Source organism: Amblyomma mixtum, chromosome 4, assembly GCF_055824585.1.
Source record: "Amblyomma mixtum isolate Tamu chromosome 4, ASM5582458v1, whole genome shotgun sequence".
NCBI classification, from domain to species: domain Eukaryota; kingdom Metazoa; phylum Arthropoda; class Arachnida; order Ixodida; family Ixodidae; genus Amblyomma; species Amblyomma mixtum.
Window position 1 is genome coordinate 156,705,773 of NC_143015.1, and position 7,296 is coordinate 156,713,068.

Consider the following 7,296-nt stretch of genomic DNA (forward strand, 5'->3'; position numbering starts at 1 on the left):
CGGCTGCGGTTTTCCAAATCATCTATTCTGTTTTCCAGGTTTTGAATTACACGATTCATAGATTCGAGCTGGTCTTGACAGAGAACGATTTTGGCTTCCAGTCTCGATACTGCGTCCAGTTTAGTTTCTATGTCAGTCAACCGTTTTTCTTTTATCTCTTTGATGTCTGCAGCTATATCTTCCAGTTGTTTTGAAAGTTGTGCATTATTGGGACCCGGATTTGTCTCAATATCACCATCCAGCACTAACAATTCTTTCAAGTACAGAGCAACTCGATAGAAGAACCAACATATCCGTGGGCACGGCAGCAGAAATAGAAAGGGATCACTAGAACGAATACATTTTGCGTAGCGTTTCCTCACCTGCGGAATGAAGAGGAACGGATTAGGTGACCGCATCCCTGAAATGCCACCGTGCCCAGTGGGCGAAATCACCCTCAGCGCATGCACAACAGACGTGGACTACGGCGACCGGCATATATCAACAATGAAAAAATACGCTTACCTCTCTAGATTGTCCATTTCTGCGCTCAGGTCATGCAGATACTTAGTACGGGATTCTCTTTCGATGCTTCAGTGCAATCAGTGACTAGTACCAAGAGTTATTTATCGCATAAACGATGTCAACTTACGCGGTGAATAGGACGATGCATGCAATCAGTTGAGCAATTTGGAACCGGAAGTGGCTAGCAGACGATTTTCCCATGACTCTCTGCGTTGACGGCGGAAACGCACCTCACCTATTACAAGCCAGATATGAGACGGCTACTGACACTGACGTGTCTCGAGACAGACCGACAGTGTGCGATGTCCTTGCAACGTCTAGCTATGTAGCTGTCATACAGGGATTTGCACGTAACTTCAGTGAAGAATTTAAAAGAAGGAGTATAATCCACATGGATGGATCGAACGACATATTTTTCTCTTCGTGTGGCGCAACTGGCGCAACACAGACAATTTTTTTTAAATTCCGCCTAATTAAGTAGCGAAGATGAATTATGAAAAATTTATAATATTCATTTTAGGGCCCAGAGCGCTCAGTTCTGTTGTAGTCGGGGTTTGGAGACAGACGATTTAATTCTTTTTTTTTCTGTAACGTGCCTCATGTGGGGTCCTGTTTTCCGGCATTTAGAGGAAGCCCGAGAAACGCGAAAAGAAAAAGTCACTTCGCTCTTGCTATATGCTGCATTCTTCTGCCCACTTTGACGGGCCGCACAATGATGGCAAAGAAAGAGCGGGGACTACTTCGAGCTACACTTCACCCTTCCACGTGACTTCCCTTCCTTTTTCGCTACAGCGAGAGCTGTATCACTAGAGAGTTTTATTATAGCGTTAGCGTGATAGCGGACCTAAGGGAAATTACGTTAGCGTGCCGCAAGCAACTTATCCCCACAGACAGTTTTAGTGTAGCGTTTTGAAAACGCTAAACGCCATCTGCTTGACATGGATGACAACGGTCCTTCTAAAATGGTCGACATTGCCGCTAACTTGCCAAAGTATAATATTTCCGAGTTTTTAAACCGAATTATTAGTGCAGCGTTCATTTTCGTCTGCAAAACTACCCCGAAATTGAAATAAAAACGTAAAATAGGGGCGCCATCTAGTAAAGGCAATGTTAACTACGAGCCGTTGGAGCAAGAATATTTGCCATCACATGACGTCTAATGTTCAAAAAGACTTTTGTAAATTTATTATAAACTCTCTTTACGTAATTTAAGTCCATAAAACACTGCGAAAAACCTCCAAGTCTATTTTTGTCTCGTTCCAGACGTTTTTGCTAGGTTTCTGCAGACGGTAGCAGTGCAGCTTGAGGTTCCATTAGGCTTGCGCGCTCCAGAATCGAGAGCGTATCTCAAAAAGTGGGCTGAATTGCAGCTTAAACTTTATCGTCAAAGCAAGGTAAGTCATAGCGAAAAGCAAAAACACCAGTAGTTGCCGGTAAACGTGCCGACCGGAATCGCAAGAGCTGCTGAATCTGCTGAAGCGGGCGGCTGTCGCTTGAAAGGACGCCGCCATGTTTCCACGCTAAGGGCGCAAAAGCCGCAACTGCCGCAACGCTATAGTGTACTACTATAGCAACGCTAATGACCTTCCCCGATGCCGACGCGTATGCCCGCTCATAATCACGTGACCACCCCCTGCACGTGCCTTGCGCTACTTTTGTCGTCTCTGGACAGAGAAAGCGGCTGGCGGCCTATTTTACACATCGTTTTATACGAAGGTGAGAAATCAGCTTCAAAGGTCGTTGTTTGCTCTGTTTATGTCACAGACCTGGAACAAACGATTCCCACGCTTTGCCAGTGTGCGCGTTGTGGTTGTGTAGCCTTGGAGCTACACAACTTAGTACTTTTTTTCGTCTCGGATTTTAGAAAATATTTAAGTCATTCTTAATGAAAATCACAGCGAAATTTTCGAAAAGATAGAGAAGAAACGTTTCACCACCAATAACAATAAGAATAAAACACGGTTGCTTTGCTTTGGATCCATACAGTCCCTACATTCTAACACGGGGGGTCTAAGATCCCTTGCCAACATATAGGTGGAGGGGATAGAGTTCTGAGACCCCTCCCGAGACCCCCCCTGGCTCTAAGCACTAATTCGCGATCAGGCGACCACATCCCGAGCCTGGCGCCTCGAGCAGCCTTTGTTATCATAAGAGGGTGATGGTGTTGGTGGTAAAAATATTTTTTTTTTATGAAGGGTGACTGTAGGACTGATCCTCGTGACCAGGGTCCTCAGTCCAGAACTCCAACAGCTCCTGCTACACTGCGGGCCCGCGCGATCGGCCGTCGTTGATCGCTGAGGCTATAGCTGGACAAAACAGCTTCCCATGAGGAGATATAGTGGGGTTGGGTATGAGGCGCGCAGTCCTAAAACAGTGGCTGGACACCTGCGCAATAACGCAGCGTAGCTTGACGGGGCCCTGAAATGTTACTGATGGTCATATTCTAATGCAACAAATCTGCAGAAGTGGTTTTGTTGCGAAAGCAACACTACGCGAGTCGCCGAGCCATTTCGCGGAGCCGACGAAAGGCCATACTGCGCATGCACGAGGAGCAGTGACGTCACAAGGCGCACAGCTGGCGCGCCGCCGCCATCGCTGCGCGGGTGACTCAGAGGTGCCGCCGCCGCGCTCGCCAGTTGCGCATGCGCAGTAGTGGCGCATAGCTAGCGTGCCGGGGCCGCCGCCGCTGCTTGCGCTCTCCATCGCCTCTCTCTCTATCTCTCCTCGTTGCTTTCGCAATACTCCAGTCAAATTTTAAAAGCTGTGGTCTCTATCCTTTACAAATAACAGAGGCAATGGAGGTACAAAAGCGTTCATGTGTCTCTGTTCGTTCTGTTCTTTGAGTAATACAGCGCGATTTTAAACAGGGAGGACGAGCGCTGTCTCCTTGTCTGTCTTCTTTCGTCCCTACTTTAGATCGCGCTGTATTACCCAGTGGATTACTAACTTGCACAGGTTTCAGCTCTAGCCTGTTCTTCGCGTCTTCCGTTGCGTTTTGTACTGCGAACGTTCCCCGCAAGGCTTGGAACAAAAGCTGCTAAAGGCGCGCCTCCAGGTTCTGGCCGAATGGTGTCGGCGTTTAGCACCGCGACAGACTGATTAGGCAGCCTGCAATGACGTCACGCAAGACGTAATTGCAACGCAGAGTGGTTAGAACAGAGTGATGTCAAGAGTGACTGCATAGTGACGTCACGCGCACTCCACGAGATTGATTAGACCAGGACAGATGATAATGAATTGCATGATTGAAACTAAAATTAAGTGGGATGGCTCAGTGGCTTAGTTATTGGGAGAGGAAGTTGGGAAAAAGGAAAAGGGCGGAGCTTCGTGACCCGCCGGAGCTACGCGACTTATTGGCTGAGGTCATGGTAGCTGCCTATCGTCTGAAAGAATCGAACCGATAGCCACCTCTCAACTTGTATACGCGAGTGACGGAAAAGGGCGCGAGCATGAATAAGTCGCCGGGAAGGGCTCGCAAACTTTTGCGCCTGATTGTGGGTTCTCTGCTGTGTGCAGAGGTATATTGTCGCGAGTGGAAGAAAAAGACGAGTAGCGATTGCGGCGCGCCGACGACGACGTTGCTGCTGGTGGACCTGCCTGTTTTGTTCTGTGCTCTCTGTCTTCACCCCGCCGCCGGCCTGTACGTCAAGCCGTGACAATATTACTTGGCTCAGGTGTTCATGACAACACAACGCAGTGATTGAGCGAGTTGATGTACTCTCCTCAGAAGGTTTTTCAGAGCCCCTTTAAGTGAGGACACGAAGGAACAGTGGATCGTCAGAGCCGAGCAAAAATCTTGCTTGCGCATATTGCTGGCGCATCTTGTTTGTGCATCGCTCGTTGTCATAGCAACCGCGACGCCAAGCAGCTAGAATTAGGTCCGGCACACCCCCGAAATTTGACCTTGGCCGATTTGGACTAAAATTGATGTGCAACCTTATTTGACCATGCCCGACACGATGGTATCTCCAAATTTGACCGGGGTCATTTCCAAAATATTGGTCCTGGCCACTCCCGAATAAGTTGTTCACAGCTTCGAGATTTGCGCCATCTCGTTGCTATGGCGTCGCTTGTGGCGTCACCGTTTACGTCACCATGCTTTCGCACGTCACAAATCGGTTTACGCGGAGTTAAACCACGGCTAATTTTTGAACGGAGGGCTATAGTGCTTGCTTGTGACTGTCCCAAAATTACATTGAGGGCAACGCAGGGAGCTATCTATGGCAAGGAAAATGACAGGTGTTCCGTATTCCTGTCCCTTAACGAAAGGAGAGTGGGCCAGGGTACAAACGGTAGTTAATGTATCCTAGCTTTACTCAAGAAGAAATGGACATCAGCTTGGCATGTGATGCGAAGGAACTACGCTGGTGGTTTTTAAGGGTAACGGAGTCAATTCCTATTCCAAGGGAACTGAAACGCAGTGGGGGAGGTCAGAAAGTCAGGCGGGCGAATGAGATGAGGAAGTTGGCGTGGATAATGTGGCCGCAGTTGGCACAGGACTTGGTTAATTGAAAGATGATGGGAAATTGCTTTGTCCAGCAGAGGGCGTGTTGGGATGATGGCGCTTTTTTGAGATGCTTAGGATCGCTTCGTGCGTTATATCAACAGCGCGCCGCGCAGCAGCTAGCGGTTGTTGTTGTTGTTAACCTCGTACAATAGCACATACCAACACAGGGGGATCGGCCAAGAAGTAGGGTGCATAGAGAATTTTTGAGATGAGTTTTTTCCTTGGATCAAAAATAAAGGATTGCTGGGGAAGAGAAAAGTAGACAGAAAGCAAAAATGGCAAAAATAAGCGGGAAATGCACAACGCACGCAGGAGATGGACTCTGAGATTCGTAGTCGAGGTGTTCAATTTCGCAGACGAGAAGAACGACGAAGAACACCACGCGCCTCGTGCCGAGCGTGCTCTCGTGTTTAGCAAGGTAGCCCCGCTACAGGCCCGACTTCTCCGCTTCCTTCGACTGGTTCTCGCTACCGTTACCTGACTCACTTTTCAAGTCGACTCGGTGAGTCACTTGCTATTGGCTCCTTCGCGTATAGCCATTCTACGTCAACTTGTTTCGCTTGGCCTACGACAGACGTGGCGGAGTGCTGCCGTCAGCTGGGGCCGCATACTGTAAGCTGTCCACGTTCCGTTGTCCTTTGTTTTGCGTGGTCCTTAATGGTAACAGAATGGATTCCAAGAGAAGGCAAGCGTAGCAGGGGGCGGCAGAAGGTTAGGTGGGCGGATGATATTACGAAGTTTGTGGAGATAGGATGGCCGCAGCTGGCAAAGAACAGGGTTAAATGGAGAGACATGGGAGAGGCCTTTTGCTCTGCAGTGGGCGCAGTCAGGCTGATCGTGATGAGGATTTCGCGTCTATTAGGTCGTCTGTCAGTGGTCACTCAGATATACCCGCGGCGTTCAAGCGTCTGTGGCAAGCGACTCGGTGATTGGGTGATTGGCGAGCGGACCTTACCGTTGGCCGAAATTGGACGCAATATGCGGCCAGTGACATCCTATAGTCGAAATCAAGAGGAAGCAATTGGCTTGGGCAGGGCATGTAATGCGAAGGCATGATAACCGCTGGTCCTTAAGGGTAACGGAGTGGATTACAAGATGAGGCAAACGTAGCAGGGGGCGGCAGAAAGTTAGGTGGGCGGATGAGATTAAAAAGTTTACGTGGATAGGGTGGCATAGCGGGCAAAGGACAGGGTTCAATGGAGAGACATGGGAGAGGCCTGTGCCCTGCAGTGGGCGTAGTCCGGCTGATGATGACAATGGTGAGGGGGCATCGCAGGGCTCTGTCAGCAGCAGGCGACCGGACTTCACCATGCAGCCAATGGTGAGGTCGCTAGCCACAGACGCTTGAAAGCCGCTGATATATCTGAGTGACCACGCACGGGGGCGTGCTAACCAACAGGAAGTGACTATGCGCACTACACGAATTTCGAGCCATTCGACGACACCTTTCGAAATCTTTCACGTTTTCAAGACAGGAGCCGTCATCTCAAGTGCATTTTGCCATTTACCAACTACAATCGGTACAGAGTGCTGGCCGCGCCATCCGAGGGGCCTGAGCTTTTCGGTATCTAACTTTAAATGTATTCCCCAAAGCTGCTAGAGTTTGAAAGCAGAAAATCTGCGCAACACAAAATTCGAACTGCCGTCTCTTATATCTAAAAGACGCGGTACTAGTCCGCAACGCCTTATCACCGGTACCTTGGACTGGTTTTACCAGCTGCTTTTGGAGATTATGTCGACAACAGCGTCGCCATTATAAACACTCCCGCTTGAGCCGCATTAGTTCTTTTTTTCTTCTCAAAGCTAGCCCCACATTGCGTGGGGACCGGCTCTACACGTAGGAGGCGCTTTTGAGGTGCGTATGAGCTCCACGCTCTCGAAGTTAACTTTGTACCTTCATTAGCTTCAGTTAGCTTCATTTGGCGGCTAGAGCCAGGGTCCTATGACGTCCTTTTTGTGTTGTCTTTTCTGATTTTACTTGCTAGAAAGTCTTGTATTTAAGTCACTGTAATGGAATACCAGTGTCGTTTATTTATTATAGTAAAATGGCTAGCTGGGCTAGTTGGTACATACTTGAAAAAAAAAAGAAAAGCGCAGCAACAGGGACAAGAATCACGTCTTCTCTTTTGTCCCTGTTGCTGCGCTGTTTTCTTCAAGTCATTTAGTATATTTTTGCCACGAGCAATGTACGTCACTCTTCCTTGGCCACTCGAGCGGTGGGATCGAGAGAAAACAAAACAGTTGCAGTGTAGGGTTCAAATGTATGTGGGACAGGATCTGGTGCT